Here is an 18,816-nt window from a genome sequence, read left to right as displayed (position 1 = left end):
TGTTTGTCAGAGATTTAATTTGAAGACCTGAATGTTCTTTCTCCTGTCCTTCTGTCCTTACTGGTTAAATATGACCAAGGGTTCCTCAATGAAACATAAGAACAGCTTTAACATATGGACTCAAGCCTTCCATTAACACAATAGATGGGGCCTCGGTTCCAGCCCCCATTAAATCTCTTTGATGCTCATTTCTTTTCCTGGAAAAAGCTTTTGTATAAACTGCCAACTCTGCCTCAGCTGAGTGGTGGCAGTGATAGCCTATGGATGGGGTTATACCACAGCCTCCATGCAGAGGGGAGGTCCAGGCTGGACTGCCTCCCCCCTCAGGTAGTTACATTAGAATGGAGACTTAAAACGGTGAGAAAAAGTGACAGAACAACCTTTGTGTTTGAGAAATCACCAACTCTTCCAGTTGTGATGTCTACCAGCCCAAGAAGAACCTATCAGGAGAACATCACAAAACCAGCCTGGGATCACCACTTCCTCAGGTGTTTAGCGTCCTGCCTGGATCTTGTCCAAAGTGAAGGTATTCCCTCTAAAAATTTTGCAGGAGTGGTAAAAGTAGTTACAAATTACTTACAAATGCCATCCTAAGTTTAAACAAATGTCTTTGGAGAGAGAGAGAGGCAGGCATGCAGTGTGAACACAAAATAATGAATGCTGTCAAAGAAACAAAGTCTCAGTTGCAACTCCAAAAGATTATGTATTTCTGCCTTAGCACGGATGCAGTTTTGGTTACTTACCACATATCTGAAACAATTGGAGTGGGTTTTTTTTTCTGTGCTTATTTTGGAACCAGCTATTTTTAAGGTCACAGTCCTTGTTAAGGGAGGAAACTGTGTCTCTAGGGTATTGGGAATTAAACAGAGGAAAGAAACAGGCACAGAGAAAGTAGCTGCCTTACAGGGAGAACTCAAATGTTTTGTTTCCTTCCTTGTTCAGTGTGCAGACAAAAAAGAACTTTACAGTAAATATTAACTCATTTAAAAAAAAAAAAAAAAATGAATGTAATTCTGAATTTCACAGGAATTCTTTTTTTAACTTTTTCTCTCCTGGAATCCCTTCTGATAAACTGCAACATAAAGGGACATTACCACTTGTTGATTGGCATTTACAGGGTCAGAGGTTAGGTTTACCACTCTCCTGTCTGTGGTGAATTACGTCATGGGACCTACATCAAACCTTGGAAAAGAGACAGAAATCAGCTACTGCAGAAGGCACATACTGTGCTGAGACCACAGACTTTTGTGCCAGGAACCAGCAGAGGTTCTGGTTTGTGCCAGAGGAAAACAGCAAAGGAATGGTGCAGGAAAGGACGTGAGTGAGTGAAGTGACAGACTGTGAAGAAACCCTCAATCAGTACAGTTCCACTGTAGGGAAATGGAGTACCTACTCTTACCAGCCTACAGCCTGCTCTGTCCCTGCTTGAGGAGGTCATGTATGATACCACAACAAATCCACACTCTGTAACTGACAAATTAAATTCACTCCAGAGTCTTAGCTGTGAAGTAATGCAAAGAAGGATAAAAGTCAGTAGCTACAGGGAAAGAGGCTTCTTTCAAAACTTAATTGCTCATTTACAAAATTCCACTGTTATTTATTTAACCAACTCTGACCTTTCTTGAGGCACTGGTAGTGTAAATGCTCATGTACAGGTGTCAGAGGAACATCATAAATGAAACAGTAATACCTTAGATCAGGTGTTTCCCAATCTGTTTTGCTGGGATAGCATCCCCAGAGAAATAGAAATAGCTGTACTGTACCTCACTAAGGCAGGGGCTACAGCTGTTTCCAATTCTGTCCTAGGCTCTGCATTTGCAGATGGGAAATGCATTTGGATGTCTTTTTCCCACTGTAAGAAATACACCAAGGTTTCAGAAATCCCTCCCTATAGTTAGCCTCAGCTTTTCTCACCATATCCCAGATTATGGTAGATGTCAGGTACCTTCCTCCAACTTTAGAGCCAAGAAGCACTACCTTGAGGGGCACAAGATTTCTTCCCTGGCTCTAATTAAACAGATAAAGCATCTACACACAGGGACAGCATGTGCAGTCCAGAGAACATGCAATGTCAAATAGAATTGGTTAGGGAACAGTGTGACTTGAACAACACCAAGGAGGCTGGAAAGTGAAGGAAGACACCTCCATGCCTTAACAGTGGTATGACACTAGACATAATCGTTCCTTACTTACAGAGACATCAGCAGAATAATTAAGAGAAAGTCTGTAGTTTCTACTCATTACTTTGGCCTAACTGGGATAAAGAACGCCAAGAAAGCACAGAAGTTCTTGAAGGAGAAGACTGTAAGAAAATTTAGGGAAAAAAAGCTGGGGAGGAGGAGGTAGATACAGGGTTCTACTGAGCTGAAGAACAAGCAAGAATTTATTCAAATTATTCTTAGAGTTATTTTGCTTCAGAAAGGACATGCTGTGTCTCACTGGCATTACAGTAAGAAACTATCTTTTATTTCAGTTAGAATTCTCAAACTTGTGACATAATTAAAATTTAACAGGAGCCCATTACAGTATAAAATTATTTTCTCTTCAGAAATTGTCTTGTAGATGTATATGCAATTTATTTTTAGGTGATACCTATGTGTTCATACATACCCTGACATACCTATATCCTACTTTCTAGTGACACAAAAGAGCTACATGGCTTTTCCTTTTAATCACTTGCACAGATATTCTGTAATATACATAAAAGTAAGTATGTAAATATACAGATCAGGACTGATTGCCGATGGTGTGAAGAGAAACTGTGACCTCTCAATCCTGTTTAAACACATTAGTAGGCGTTTATAAAGTCAAGCAATATTTTCAGCTACATTAGCACAACTAAACAGTCCTTGAGGAATAAGAGAACTGTGCATGCTAGAGTGAGAGTTTCAGTAAATTTAAGAACAGTATTAAAGCCATATACATATAATTAACACATTAAGACTCAAGCTTTTAAGTATTCAAGAAGGTGATTAATAGCCTCTAAAAAATGTGGAAGCTGAACAGATAGGAAGAGCACTGGGTTACACTTGACCAAAAGTGAAGAACCAAGGGTGAGGGACTGTGAGGTTTGCCATCAGTTTGGTGGCCAGCAGGGTGTTCTTACTAAGCATGCCTTGCAGGTAGGTACTGGCTTTGATTTGTTAGCCTTCTGAAAGAATACACTTTCCAAAATGTGAAGAGTCTGCTGTATTTATAGCAATGGTTTTAAATGTTGGGTGTTTTTGTTTTGGGGTTTTTTTTCGATGTTTTTTGCAATGTTTTTTTGCAATATTTTTTACTGAAAACTACTAAGGAGCAAAAAAAAAAAAATTGTTCAAGCAAAAGATCAGTTTCTCATCTTCTTCATGTATGTTAGGTGACTTACCAAAATGCTTTTCTATTGAGTCACACTACTTCTAAGTCTCCTTTGTTTGCTTTGACATCATATCCAGAACAGACAACAGTAAGCAGACTCTGGTTTGCTCGTTATCAGTGAATCTGAAATAAAGAAAAAAAAAATGTTCAGAATTACTTTTATTCTCTACATCTCAAGGAACACAAGCACTGTCAAGCTTCAGTACTGACATATCTGAAAATCCCACTGAGCTGTCAAAAACAACATCCCAGCTCCTCAGAAGCCAGTACCAAAGGACTCCATACAAGATGGATCTAAATGAAGAAAATTTTAAAATAAGCTTCTTACCCATGGCACTTATGATGTCCAAGAGTAAGTCTGAACTTTTTTTTTTTTTTTTTGTCTGTTTTCAGTGGTATGATGTTCAAAATATAACCACTGCTTAAAAAACCAGGAATTTTTCTATTTCTGAGTCTCAGATTTTCACTATGACCATTTCAAAACCTTTCCCTTATGGAAGAATGCCACATTTGTATTAATGAACAACATGGCTCATGCACTTGCATACTGACTGGAATACTTCAATAAAACCAAAAAGCTTCAGCTTTTTGTAGCTGTATCTGGTGAGCACGCAAAGCAGCGACCCAAAATGTCAATCTAATTAATCTCCATGGCCTTGCTTTTATACATGAATAATGTGATCACGATTTTTATCAATAGCAGGTAAGAGTCCATATGAGTTCATAATGCAATAATGAATCTCCACCACTGTACAGCAACATCAGACTGTGTAGAAAGAACACAGTATTCTAGCAATCTCTGCAACAATTATGTAACTTACACTTTCTGGTTTTTATCATCAACTGTTCTCTCAGTTGCCAAAAGATCCAGAAAAAGTATGTGAAACAAAGAAATCCTGTTTCATTGAATGTGAGAAATTAAATGGTTGAAAAAAATCATCTACCTTTTACACTATCTGCTTTGTCTAGGAACAATCCCAATTTCACCCTTGGGACTGTTCAAGGGTGATACCAGAACTGTTCAGTGCATTTAACATTATGCCACTGAGCTGCAAAATCCAGTCATGAAGATAATAATGTTTGCTACGTTGGTAATTACTCCAAGCATCCCAGTACCAAAAGGGAAAATACAAAAAACTGGGACCACTTTTGTTAAAAAGGACACTTTGCAGTCATGGCCATTTCAGTCATTGTCAGGTCTGTAAACTTCTTTGGAAAAACAACAAAATCTACAAACCTTGTTTTATGGCAGATCAGGTGCTAAAATCTACACTGAAAAATTCTAATAGTCTTCTGTACAGGTCAAGTTATACTCAGGATATAATACTTTCCTGTTTCAGTAGGTGAACTCTGACTCTGTGCCTCTTCAGAAAGCTATGCATTTTCTCACTTATGTGTGAGCATGGTGCAAAAATCTGCTGCTGACACAAGCAGCATCTGAACCAAGAGTGGAAAAGCCTGTAAATGTCATCCACAAAATATCTTTTAATTAAGAAGGAAAGCACACCCATAATGGCATCTGATTTTTTGTTTTACTGCTTTTAAAACTTTACAACTTACTAAGTCCCAGTAATGATGTGCCTGCCATTTTGGTAAGGAAGTGCAGCTTTTTAACACATCAGCAGCAGTAGTTGCTGTATTATTCACATATTCTTTCACTTTGCTTAAGGTATGGGTCCTTGAAAAGAAGTTTTGATGGGGCTTGCTATCTTGAAGAAAAAGGTTTAAATAACAAAATACAACTTCTCTCATGTTCCTGCATAAAGTAATATTAATAAAAATACTCCTAATAGCAGCTGCTGGAATTACTCGACAAAACACCAGAAAAAAGGTGTGTTCTGATCCAGCTTAAAATGCATTAAACCCACTCACAATTAGCCTGATTGTGTTCTTTAAGTCAAAGGGAGTAAACCAGGAGACTGAGTTCTAAGGTAAAATTCATGATACGGTTTTCATTTAACATGTGCTGCTGCAGGTACTGAAGAGGTCTAACACTTGTTATTCCTCAAAGCACTGCAAAGTAAGACTCATTTTTAAAATTAAAAAAATATTAAAATTATGTATTAAAATTATTTTTATAAGCATCAGTAGAAATTTGGCTCCCAGGAATACTGTTTGCTCACACATATAATCTCAAATCGAACAGACCAAAGTCGAATCTACTTTCTTTTCTTCTCAGATTTTTTTCTACAATGGATATGTTATTTTATGTGTAGACCTGCACTTCAAGCATTACTCTGTTATTTCAAATAATAGATAATATTTTAAAATATAATGTAAAACAAAAGAAATAACAAGAACTTTCTAAATTATAAATAATAAATTGAAAAGAAAACCAACACAGCTTTCAGTGTCAAACTGAAAGCTTGTCACTTCAAACTGCTCTGCTTCTTTATGGAAATTAAAGTTTTATGCTGCCAGTACTGACAATCCAATATGAGCCTGATCCTTTGCACATAAAATTCAGTGCTTTTGCTCCAAACTTTCCAAGCCAGTCATGTTCTGGTTATCTCCTTCACACCCCATATGTGTCCTACAGCACATTAAATACAACTTCTTGCACTCCTGAGAAAAGGCAGTGCCAGCACTTACATCATATTTTGTATGTCTACAAACAGCAAGTGCCGATTTCACAGATTAAACAGGTTTTCTCTAACTAACCACAATCTATGTATTGCAGTGCCACACGGGATTTCTTCCTGCTTTACTCTCTCTAGAGTTTTACTTTATCACTATCCATTACAACGAATGTACATTTCTGAATGCATACATACATATCCATAATATAATACATTCTACGTTTTTATCCTCTGAAACACGAATTAACAAATTTTCTTTGGTGACAGCCTGCTCTTTTGTCTGTGCACTACCAGCCAAATATAACAGTGCTCAATGGATTTCAAGCAAGAATTAAAAAGAGGAATGAAAAACATTTTATGTGGTTCCCTTTCTTCATATGCACAACTTAATCAGGTGCGTCTCTTCGGTGTTTGTGCAGATAGACACTGTTTTCTTACAGTTATAAATAATCACTGAGATTATCACCACAGAAAGAAGTTAGTGGGGAACAAGCACATACAAAGCCTTTCTGGTTTTGTTTATTTATGCACCGTATTTCATAGCACTTTTTCCTATCATAAGTCAACCAGTTAGATGTTGCTGAAAGAAACCCCGTCCAACAACAGCATGAAATGAAAAGTAGTCTTGGAGTTATTTTCTCAAAGAAACCAAAAGAAAACTAAAGCAGGGCACAACATTCAAACACCATTGTATTAAAAATGATACACTAAATTTTACCAGCTGGGGAAAAAATGGCAAGCTACGTGTACCACTTTAGCTCTACTGTTTTCTTAATTCTTCACTAGTGCTTGTACCTACAAAATACTTCAGCTAAATTCCAATTTAATCTCTCCCTAGACTGTCCTGGAGACATTCTATTTAAATATGTTCTCATTTTCTTCATGTCATGTTGTGTGTTTTTTCCCTGGAAGTGCAGTGTGTTGTCCTGAGAGGGTAATACAGATAACATTTAACACATAATTGTAAAATAATAGTAGCATTTATCAACTCTGAATTCCACTGACACTATTAATTCTCACAGAATATACCCAAATAACTGAGGCCACAAGCTCTGGGACTCCAAAGTACTGCAGAAATACTTCTAGCTTCAGCAGCAGGGAAGGAGGAGAGACAAGAGCAATCAATGTGCCTGAATCAAAGCCCAGTGTCTAAACTAATTCTGAACTAATTCCTGGTTCAGAGACTTGCCCTTAGAATTCTGCCTTACTGTCAAAAATACAGTGTTTGTGTAATCACAAGGAAGCAAGAACACCAAAGGACTGATAAAACATATCTGAGTATCCCTTTCAATGGCATCTATGTTTTCAGTAGCAGTTTTACACTTATTCAAGAGCAAAACAATGGAAGAACCACAAAGTCTAAGAGGAAGTCTTTAATATCAATGTTGTCTAATCGTTCATAAAAATAACCTCAAAGCAGACACTTACTAGACACTAACAAGCCCTTGTCTAGCTCCAAGGATGTAGATGAGATATGTAAACTAAATGATGTACAAAGTAACATGTACCACTGATGTAGGTATAACCTTAAAAAAACCAAATCTTGTCTAAAATCCACGTGAATTCAGTTTACAAGAAGTTCACCATCTTTGATTTTTACTAATGGTAAATATGTTCTTTTGGCTGAAATGCTGTTGCATTTTCCAGATTCCTACACTGTGGCTGCTTTACCACATAAACTCTGACATTTCAGCAGCAAGTGCCACTGGAGTAGCACAAACTTATACTCTCATGTCTACTTCTAAACTGTACTGAAAAAGCAGAATGCATACGATGGATTCAAAGCACTTTGTATGTCTGACCAGTAACACAATTTGGGAATGACCTGAGAAGGTTGAGCATATGACTAAAATTCTGCATATGAGTGGTTCTCCACATCTCAGAAGAAGACTACACTGATCAGTCGCCAAAAAATCTACTGAAGCCTAGTTAAGAGAAAACCAAACATCCTTGCAGGGAGTTTAATCTTTGCCCAAATCCAGTTTCCACTTCCATCACCAAGAAAAGCTCCCTGTGGTCGCCTCCATGCTGGTCTGTGGGTAAGAGCCAAAAAACCCACATCTGCCTTGCCCCTGTTACTCTCAAAGGCTGCAGATCATCAGCACTCTGCTTAAAAACCTGGCTGCAGGGAGATCTGCAGCTCACAACCTGGGATGAGTGGCCCAAGGAGGGCACTGGAATGAACTCAATGGCAGGTAGCTCAGAGGGCAAGTCCATAATGCTGGACAGAATCCCAATCTTTTTAAAGACCTAGGAAGATCTAGATATCCAGAAGTTTAATTACTGAAGGTAATGAGTTTAAATTCAATAAAGTTGTCTGTTTATTTATCTAAGCAGAGGAAGATAACAAAAAAAAAATTTCAATAATCGAAGTAACTGGCATTAATCAGGGAAGGAAAGTTTGTATTTTGTTTTAAAATGCAATTTGCATATAATATCTACTTAGGATTGCATTTGAGAGTTCACATAAATATTTTAACATTCTAAACTGCAGCTTTACTGAACTGTACAAAATCACACCTACTACTTCTATAATTTTCACCTAAACAGAAACCTAGTAAACATACATTTAATTTCAGTACCTTAAAGAAGTAGCAGAGCTGTACCTTTGCCTGCACTCTATGTCCATCTTCGCTGTGCCCAGGACTATTTTCAACTGCAAATGACTCCTTAAGCTATAAATGCACAGTAAGATACATAATTGGCTGCATGACTGAAATGGCCTCCGGAAAGAGGATGCAAAATCTGAACTGTCACCTCCAACTCTGTTTTTCAGTGACACGGAGGCAGAGTTCCACAGATAGCTGGGAAGTTATATTAAGAGGTTGTGTGATGTCCTGCCAGGGTCTTTACTAGGCTTCCAGAGTACAAAGGTCACATTATTTATTTATAGAGAAAAAGGATACCGTACAAACTATATGAAGTTTTATGAATCTTGTACTTCTGACCTCAATGGTTCTGTGAGAGAGTGTGACATATATCACATTTTGAGAAGGAGCATTAAACCATGCCTGCAAATGAAAGGTGTCCTCTTTATCTACTATACAATCTTGACTGAAGAAGAAAGTCAGGACAGATTTTCAAAACAGCTTCTCTATTTTCCAGTGCTTAAAGTCCATGCTGATGTTGGATTTTCAGACAACCTCAGCAATAATTAGTTCCTGCCTCAATTCTTATGAACAGATATTTGGAAATCCTGGGGATCAATAGAGCTGAGTATTTTTGAAAGTCCAGCCTTCTGTTCCACTGCCTAAATAGGGCCTGACAATCTTTGACATTCTGGTCCTAATCTTCCAGTGCCCCAGAATGTCAGAGGAAAAGAAAAAGACCCAAAACAGCTTCTGTTTTCCCACAGGCAGTATCTCTGAATAAAAGTAGTTTAGGATATATCTGATCAAATATTGTATTATAGACAGCTTCTGTTGAATTTTAACCTGGAGACTCATTTAAGACTACATTGCTGTGCAATGTTATGTAATGTCATACAATGCATTTACTAGAATATATTTCCAAAAAGAAGATTCAACACATAAGACATCTCTGTTTCAGTGGACTGAAACACTTAAGTCTACTTGCATTACAAAAACTTCTCAAAATGAAATCTAATAAGGAAAATCTTACCCCAGGCAGCAAGATTTTATTATGATTAAGTTAATATCAGTCTCTCAGTATCACGATTTTGCCTGTTTGTTCAGCTGCTTGTTTGGTTTTGCAGGAGTATTCTTCAAAAGTTGGTGAGTAGATATAAATTTTAATACTTTGCTCTTTTCACTGCTTTTCATTTGAAGCTCTTAATGTGTTTTACAAACACAGCAAGGAGCTCTTCTTTTATTGAACAGGAGATGCTGTAGAGGGACGACCATGTCTGAGGACAAAGAGCATCTCAGGCAGCTACCACTCGCTCATTTCCAGCTCTGCCTATTTGGAAGAACAGATAAATCTGGTCACTCTTTTTATGCCATAAGCTGTGGGTTCCTCAGACACCTTTTGTCTCATCTTCCCACTTCTCTACCATTCCTCTCTCTTATCACTGCAAATATGAAAATCACTGAACATGTTGTCCTCAATAACATCTCAGTTAGGATCACTGGTCTACACAAAATGAATGATTTCTTATATCCTTCTTATAAACGATGCAAAAATCAAAAGCATATGATATTTATCAAGCAAATATTAAAAAAAATATATATATATGTGTGTGTGTTCTAGTGGTAGTAAATTTTAGAAACAGGGAGGTACCTCAAGACTAATACGCTCAGTAAAGTACCCTAGCATATACTTGTAGATATACCATGTCTGAACATGCAAGGGAGTTAAACATATGCTTAAATGCTTCCTTTAACTGGAACCTATTATGAGTTTTTCTGCTGTCACCAAATTTGCCCATGCTTATAATTGATATGGTTGCTAAGTTATTTCATTTACAAAGCTGCCCTGTCCTGGATTACTTAACTGTGTTCTATCTACCACACTGATCTAAATTCTAAAAATGAATCACATTTCAAAAATATAATCTCTGTAATCCTTTACCAGCTTTGCTGTCAGATTCCATAAAGCATCCTTCCATCTCCAGCTATCAGGAGGTAGTTTCAAAACAAACAAAAAGTGGTTCTTCATAACACATGTGTTAAGCTCTGGGACTCCCTGCTACAGAGCAACATGGATGCTTGGAGTTTGCAAGGCTCAGAGAAAAATCACAGAGTAGAAATCCACTGCAGTTACTAAATAGAAGTAAACTGTGCCTGGCTGTGTGCATCTCTGGGATGGCCGAACACCAAGAGATTACTTAGCTGAAATATGATACACAATTTCCTTGTTCTTGCACACTTCCTTTCAGTGCACCATTCAGTTTTGGCCAGTGCTGAGGACAGGTGACAGTCCGAGAGGCTGGATGAGTCCACAGACTCCTGGGCTCATTCTCATGCTCAGATGATCCAGCCCTTCCTGAAGGAAACTTCTACTCCTTGCACACTGATGTTGTGTGAATGATCAGCAATAGCTAAACAAAATTTAAAACATTACACTCTGAGGTTTAACCAAATCCTGTTGCAGATTACTGGCTCAAATTGACCAAAAAAGTTTCAGCATGTTTTAATTTTTCTTGTTTTAAGGAAAAAAAAGCATGGGTTTTTTTCCAGTTCCACCCAAAACCGAATAGCTCTAGATACAGTTTTAGAATAATAGAGGCTTCATGATTTTTAAGTATAGTTCACCTTTTTATTAAAAAAATAATTTTTAAACAAAAAGTGAATGATATGCAACAAAATCAAAACTGTTTCACTGATTGCCTCAAGTTCTACCCATCAGTTATGAAGTTTAATGGCTTTTAAATTCCATATGACCAGCAACACAGATGTCCCCCAGCATTCCTTGCTAAAAACTGCAAAAATGATTGAATTGTGATCCTGAAGATCTTTAAGGTCCCTTCCAACCCTAACCATTCTATGATTCTATGATAAATGCTCTTTTGCCACTTCCCAATTTCTACTTGTTCCTATCAGAGTCAGATGGAAGAAGATATTCCATCGGAAAAGTTTTTCTCATTACACTGCCACCTGATTCTGCAGATTCAGATAAATAACAGACTTATGTGTAATTCTCTGGACAGATCCTCCTAAGGACTCTTTACAGCACACATGAACAAAATTAGAAAGGGGACGGGGGACATGACTAAAGTAACACAGAAATTTCACAGATTTTTATGTGCTATTTAATACTTTGTGACCAGCCAAGTACATATTTTCACCTTTTAGGTGAAAATTTTAAGATGCTGAACCTCAAAATGGATTATAATTGTGCCAACTGAAATTTCATTCAAAGAGACTTGGCAATCAGTTCCATCACTTATAATCCATAACAAATGCTTTGGCTTTAGTGTAGCACAAAAGATGTGGTTACTTGGAAACATGCTTTCAGTTTCAGGAATGAAAGGCAAATTTTAATGTTTTTTAGTTTAACGTTAACTACTGCATTGTTTAGACTGAAGGTGAGAATTTTGCCTCCTGTTTTTATTCTAAGCAATGCAGCAGTTTCCTTAAAATGCTGAAAACTGCCTCACACTACCAAAATTGAAAACATGTTTTTGTGATTTTAGCTAGGTAGGATTATCACCAAGGTGCATGGTCTCCATGCACTGTTGGAGGCTCCAGGTCACCCTAACTAATTTATTTTTTGAAATGTAGTGAGACAAATTTCAAGCACTCTCTGAGGTTTGGAGTCTAACTCACCTTTATATAATTTTTAGTACTAATTTTCCTGCAGCTTTAATCAATCCCCCTATCTGCAAAAGGCTACTGGGATCTGTCCTGTGAACCCCCTCCTTTTACTCTAGCATACTTCTTTGTGATGATCTCATTTTCCACACATATATATATTCACATCCCATCTGTAGGCTGATAACTCATAAATCTGCCCCTTCTTTCATCGCTGGTCTCATTTCATCTCATCCTGTCTCATGTCTCTCCTTGGGTGTTTTTTTGTCAGTTATGAGTCATTATAACTCAGGCTCAATTCATATCTGAAACCCTCTTCCTTCTTCACATTACTGTGAAGTACATGCTACTTAGGTCCAAAGAGTGTCCTGCCTCCAGAACTGAAAAAAAAAAAAAAGAAAAAGAAAACCACCTCATGTTTTTTGAACATTATCAAGGAAACCAAAATTTTAGATCACAAATTCAGGAACTTACAACATTAAGGTTGTGAATGAAATCATCATCATGTCTTAATTTTTAAATTTTCTTCCTCCACAGTGTCTTCCATGTCTTAATTTTTAAATTTTCTTCCTCCACAGTGTCTTCAGTGCATTCAGATTTTACAGAGGACATTCAGCTAACCACTGCTACCTAGTCTTCATTTTGAAGACTTCATTTGAAGACTGCTCATGCCTGGGCTGTATAATAGGTGCAAAGCTCCATTTCAAACCAAAGGCATCCAAACATCACCATCAACTTAACAGCACCCAGACATCACTGTCAGCACTCGTTCAAAAAAAAGTAACTGATACTTCTGCACTTTCTGAAACCATTGCCTTGGTTACAAGATGCAGCAAACAGGAATGAAAAGCAGTGGTTGACACAAGTAACTGGAATAATCCTGTATCACATTCTCAATTAGTATTTTGATATTAATTCTTCCTACACTCAAGACAGTGCTTTGGAATGAGAAAGACTAGGTATGAGAGAGTTTTGCAAAGTTTTCCAAATAGGAAATGTTTCTTTTAAAATGCCATCATCTTCTGGAAACACTGACTGCGATAATACATTGATTTCAAGTTTTTCAGGTCCCAGAATTACAGAAAATTTGTGAAATAGAAGTACTTATTCTATGAAAAACAAAATAAACTAAAATCTGCACCTCACAAGCACAGCAACACTTGTAAGTAGTTTTATTATATTATAATTGTAACTTATTTAGAAAATAATGTGTTGGAATAGTGTTAGAAACATGAAAGGTTCGCAATGAGTACTAAGTATAATTTTCTCCCTGAAGAAGGAAAAAAAAATCTTCCTTTCTAAAGTAACTTGTTAATCATAGTTATTCAAATCATATGTAGCTTCAAATTTCTAAGAGAAAAATATGACTTGTGGATTTTTCTTATTTTGAGGGAATTAGGAATACTTGAATGATCTAAACTTGAATCTCAAAGTTAAGCCTTTTTTTGCCATTACTATAAGTTCTTAGAATATTAAGCAAGGCCAGTAATTAATACCTAAAATACTGGATGTTCTATTTGACCATCACCTCTGGGTACAGAATAAGTGCTTAATTTCAGGTAATAGAATGTTCTAAGGCACTATTCTTCCTATCCATTGTCAATAAAAACTGTATAAGGTTCATTTTTCCTGTCTTAACAGTGTTAACTCTTCTGAAGGAACTGCAAACTGAGTAGTTAAGCACTTCATAATCTTGAGTATACTTATTTTTCAAAAGGCTTAAAAGTTAAAATGATTTAGATAGAATTAATCTTCTTATAGGAAAACAGTATCACTCTTCAAAGCTGAAAAGAAACCTTTCCTAAACCTGCATTAGGAGCTTCTGACAGCAGTTTTCAGTTCTTTTACAGTTTCCTTACAGAGGAAACTGTAGCTCCAAAGAGAAATTGAGGATGTTTCTGAAGGCCAATGATCTGACACAAGGTTCAAGAACCCTTGGAAGAAAACCAAGAGTTTTCACCACTGATGTTATATTTTCTGATGCTACTGCTAGCCATGACTTGCACTGAAGGACAAATGTTACAAACAACCAACCAATGAAGACCAAACACTGAAAAAACTACTAATAATGCTACATCATCATTCATTGGTCCCACCTGTTACATCTGTATTATGTGTAGTAAAATCAGGTGCTCTGGGATTTAATATCAGTTTTGCATGTGAGTCAATTGAGGCTCATTCAGATGAGGCAAACTGCATGAAGTCAATGAAGTAGTCTGGTAGCAAAATCTGAAAGAGTACATCAATGCTGTCTCCGAACACACTGCCAAAACCACCGGAATGCACACATAATAAAACACAAACTTGAATAAATATCTGGAAGCTGATACAGTGTGTAGTTCAGGAATTAAAATAATACTCAGAGTGACTTTGCTGTTTACTCACATTTGCTTTTCAGTCAGCCACATATGGTATAACATTTAACAAGACTGATTTTTCACCTATTAGTGATATAACCGTTAAATATATACCCTCAGGATGTACCTCTGCTTTTGTATTTTTCTTTAAACTACTTAACCATGAAAAATAGTCTGCATTGTTACATATAACATTTTAATGATTGTAACGAGATAATATAAGATCATAATGACCATACATGTAAGATGTTTTTTCTGATTCCTCTTTGTATTAATGCATTCTACAAACACAACTCTTACCTTTGCGCCTGTTAACATTTGCTTCACTGAATTAATCAGCTATAAAGGGACCTAGTTGTGTACAGTCAATATCTGTACACTATCATAATGCAAAAATGTATGTAATTACTTGTTGCTATTTAGTTATCAGTTTGCACATTGATAGCATGTCTGTCATCACCTGATCACAAGGAGCTTTGAAAAGTAACCACACAATTGATCTCTTTGCTTCAGAGATGAGTAACATAAACAGACCTGTACTACTTATCCCTGTATGTAGCTGTAAAACAAAAATCTAACTTCCTATAACCTAGGAATTCATATACTTTTTCTAGATTGCCCTTCCTAGACTAGAAAGTCTCATTTCTGCACTGTGAAGAACTTCACATGCCTTACTTTCTTTGAATGGGACATACACACTATTTAAGTATCACTAAAATCTTGGGGCCTGGCAAGAGGCACACACAACCTTCTGTCACCTCTGGGAACCAAAATGATTTTCACCCTCACTGTAGGCCTAATACAGGGTTTACACAGTTCACAGGATCTAATTCCTGTGGTCAGTGGGAACTTTATAGTGACTTAGCCCATAAGTAGAGACCTGTTCACTTTGCGTCAGTGCACGGCAGAAAAAAATCAGCTTTCTCCACCATTCCTCAGGTGGCCATCAATGCTCTGAGTAGTAACAGATGGTAAAAATTTACTTAGCTAACAGATGTGATGTAACATGCAGAAGCATCAACACATGTTGAATATCGAGATGCAACTCTGACACAGTACCTTTGCAACTCTAGCTTCTTCTTGAAATTGCATGGTGGCATTTTCACTAAACAGCTTTAATCCTTCTTGTGACTTTTCCAGTTGTTTTATGTCCTTCTATCACCACCTTGCGAGAGTTAACAAGAACATTTTCCTTCAAGTGCAGAGTACCCCACATCACTCACTGATTTCAGGTATACATCACAAAAGCACAAATACCTGAACAGGAGGCAGATTAGTCTCCAATGTCATCTCTTCACATGTGTTGAGAGCATTTTGCCAGCCTACTACTTCATCTTCTAGGAGCATCCTGAGACAGATATGCTGTAATGAAAAGAAGAAGCTATCTGAGTACGTATTTAGTTAGAAAAAGCAGAATAGGCACAGCAAAACCCAAACCATTATAAAATAAACATTTAAGTACTGTTAGCCCCTACAGTCTGTTTTACTGATAAGTGTGACATACCATGCAGAGCAGATAAACAAGAAACAGTAAACAAACTATGTCATTTTGTAGATAAAGGATGGAAAATATTTGCATTGTTTCTTTAAAAAGTGGGTTTGAACTTTTTAACCTGAGCTGTATGCATGACTACTCAATGCTTTGCTGGAGTTAGTGGCTTCTTTGCCAATCCCTGCTCTTCTTCCCTTCTCCAGTCAAACCAGAAAAGCATATTAGTTGGAGTACAGTGTCTCCACCATGATATACAGACACCTCAATGCTACCCACATGGAGTATACAAAGTACAGCAGAACTATCCTCAAAACTTAATGAAAAGTTTCCTGCTAGCAGCTACTCAGGAATTGAGAGAATGATCAATAAACCATTTGGGCTACAGTGAGACCAAGTTATCTGCCACATAAACTGGCATAAGCTTGCATTGAGTACAGTGATGGTGTGCCAGTTCATAGAAGCAGAGAATTTGGTCACTGCATGCGTAAAAAACTGTGAAACGCCTTTTAAATTATCAGAATAAACATCAGTCCTTCTTTCTCCAGTTCAGTAATAAAATGTTTGCTCTGCTTCTGTGAGTCAGTTAGATAACATTAATGTAAAGATGAAATCACATACACAAATTCTGCATCTCCACATGGATCTAGATGGGAATAAAAATGTTACAAAATGTCCAGAGCATACTTCTGCGCATTCCTTAATTACCCTCATCTTCCAAAAAACTAATCCAAAAACCCGTCTGCTCCTCTAACATCCTTGGACCCTAGGCAGTGAACCCTTTCCAGGTTGAAGCAACTTGTATATGGCCTCCTAATACATCAGATAAAACCCATTCTCCTTCTCACTGCTTCTTACAAATTCTACAAGCCTGTAGTACAGAGTACTCAGCAGAGCTACCTGGTAAAGGACTAAAACCCTCTCTCACTGGAGGTCATCTGGCTCGTCCAGTCATCACATATATTTCATAACCCTTCTAAACTCCTTGTGCCAACAACAGATGTTACTGCTGAGATTCTGTCTTAATTTAAGGTTTCACATTTTTCTTCAAAAACAATTGGCATGACCTAGGTAGGTTTTGACGCTCCCTACTCTCCCATCTACTACAAGTGACTGCATGTTTAAAAATACATAACTAGTAGTTGTGTACAGTACTTAGTTTCTTCTGCCTTCAAAAAAGAGCTGGATGAAATCATCAAAAATAAGCAGTTGTACCAACAAGATACTGGCATGGGCCCATAACAAGTACAAGTCCAAGTCTATACTACCCTCTGCTTCTTCAGGTCTCTACTTCCCCTTATCATTAGATACTGATTACAGCACATGGCAGACTGATGTGTTTCATGGTCACAGGTCACACACCTGCATTCAGGTCTCATTCAAATCCAGTTTCAGTGGCAGAATACTGCTTCCCAGTTTCAAATGCTTCTGTTTGTTAAGTTCTGGCTTTCTGGTAACATCAGAATCTAAACATATGTTTCAAATGGGTTTTAAAATGCATCAACTGTTCATGTAGAGTACTTTCCATTAAGGTATTCTTTCTATAGATTTCATGGAGCTTGATAGTCTCATGAATATTGATGGAAGCCTGAAATTTTCAAAACCTGGGCCAAAGTGGTTTCAGAAGATGAAATCTTTCCTGACAGAAATTTCTGAAGATTTTGTGTCCTTTTGAAGATTCCTGAAGCTGAAAAAATAAAATCACTAATTATTTTCCCATCTTAAGGCAAAGTGATGGAGTGGCCATTGTTTGGAGTACAAATGATTTATACATCAGCAACATCCCATGGAGTTCAAACTTTGTCCTTTCGTGGTAGCCAAATTCTGCCATTAGCAGCAAGTATTTAATCTCACTAAAGTAAACTGTAAGAATAGAGTGGAAAAGGACAGCTAAAGAAAACTGTTCACTGAGTAACTGCAGGAAGTCTAAAGCTGAGGATCAAATAATTAGTCTTATCTCTATCAAGGTTCAACAGAATAAGCTGAGAAGTGCAAGAATGCCTGACAAGGCCCTTGGTCTCTTCAGAGCTGCAGAGAAGCCTTATGGTTCTGGAGAATTTTAAGGATGATCTCATGTGGAAAGAACAAGAGAGATTTCTTTTTTTTCTGCCATGCTGCTGATATGGGTATCTAGAAGGTACATTTATTTACATACTCTTCCCTTTGCAGAAGCCCCAGCCATGCTGAAGGTTCACTGTTGGATTTCCTTGTACATGGAAGTTCAGATGTTGTGAGCAGTCAGGGACACAAACAGACTCTGGGGCAGCCAAATTTCTGCTGTCTTGTGGCAGGGAAGCCCAAGGGAAAACTCGCTTCTAAATAGAGAAGTGTATTCCTTGGTGTTCATACATTTCAATCTTTGCTTTGCACAAGACTTATCCAGGATACTTTAGTTCATTAATGCAAATATTTAGAGGGTTTTTTGGTGATTATTACATATTCAAAGAGTAGCTGACATTTCAACTTCCAAATAGAAGGAAACACCCAGGAAAAGAAGGTGGTCCCTCTTTCCCTGTGCTCTAATACAAAGTCAAACAAAAGACTAGCAGGTAGGAATGTGGTCACACACTTCACTTATTTTCCTGGATGCTGTGTAAGTGCCTGAGTAGTAGGTTTAAATGACTCTTCCTCCAAAACCAGAGCAGTTTCTCTCTGAAACAAGCACATTATATGGCACCAAAGTTATAGGGAGCATGTAACTCTGTAAAACTTAAGTTTAATTGTCCTTCTATTTTAAGACACGGTAGTAACTAGAATAGACACGGTATGATTGCTTCTTCCTAATGTTCATGAACAGTTGCTCCCCTTTTCCTTCAGTGTTT

General features: G+C 37.3%; 1 long non-coding RNA gene across 9 annotated transcripts in view; it reads right to left on the bottom strand.

The window, feature by feature from the left end:
* The window catches only part of LOC139791272 (uncharacterized), a 294,536-nt gene that overhangs the window by 74,508 nt on the left and 201,212 nt on the right, over positions 1–18,816 (bottom strand). For all 9 annotated transcript variants that reach the window (XR_011723849.1, XR_011723853.1, XR_011723852.1 and 6 more), the window contains 2 exons: positions 15,763–15,867; positions 3,368–3,480 (listed from right to left, as the gene is read on the bottom strand). This is a non-coding gene — a long non-coding RNA (uncharacterized lncRNA). The remainder of the gene's footprint in view (positions 1–3,367; positions 3,481–15,762; positions 15,868–18,816) is intronic.

This window comes from Heliangelus exortis, chromosome 1, assembly GCF_036169615.1.
Source record: "Heliangelus exortis chromosome 1, bHelExo1.hap1, whole genome shotgun sequence".
NCBI lineage: Eukaryota > Metazoa > Chordata > Aves > Apodiformes > Trochilidae > Heliangelus > Heliangelus exortis.
This window is presented reverse-complemented; position numbering and strand designations above follow the sequence as displayed.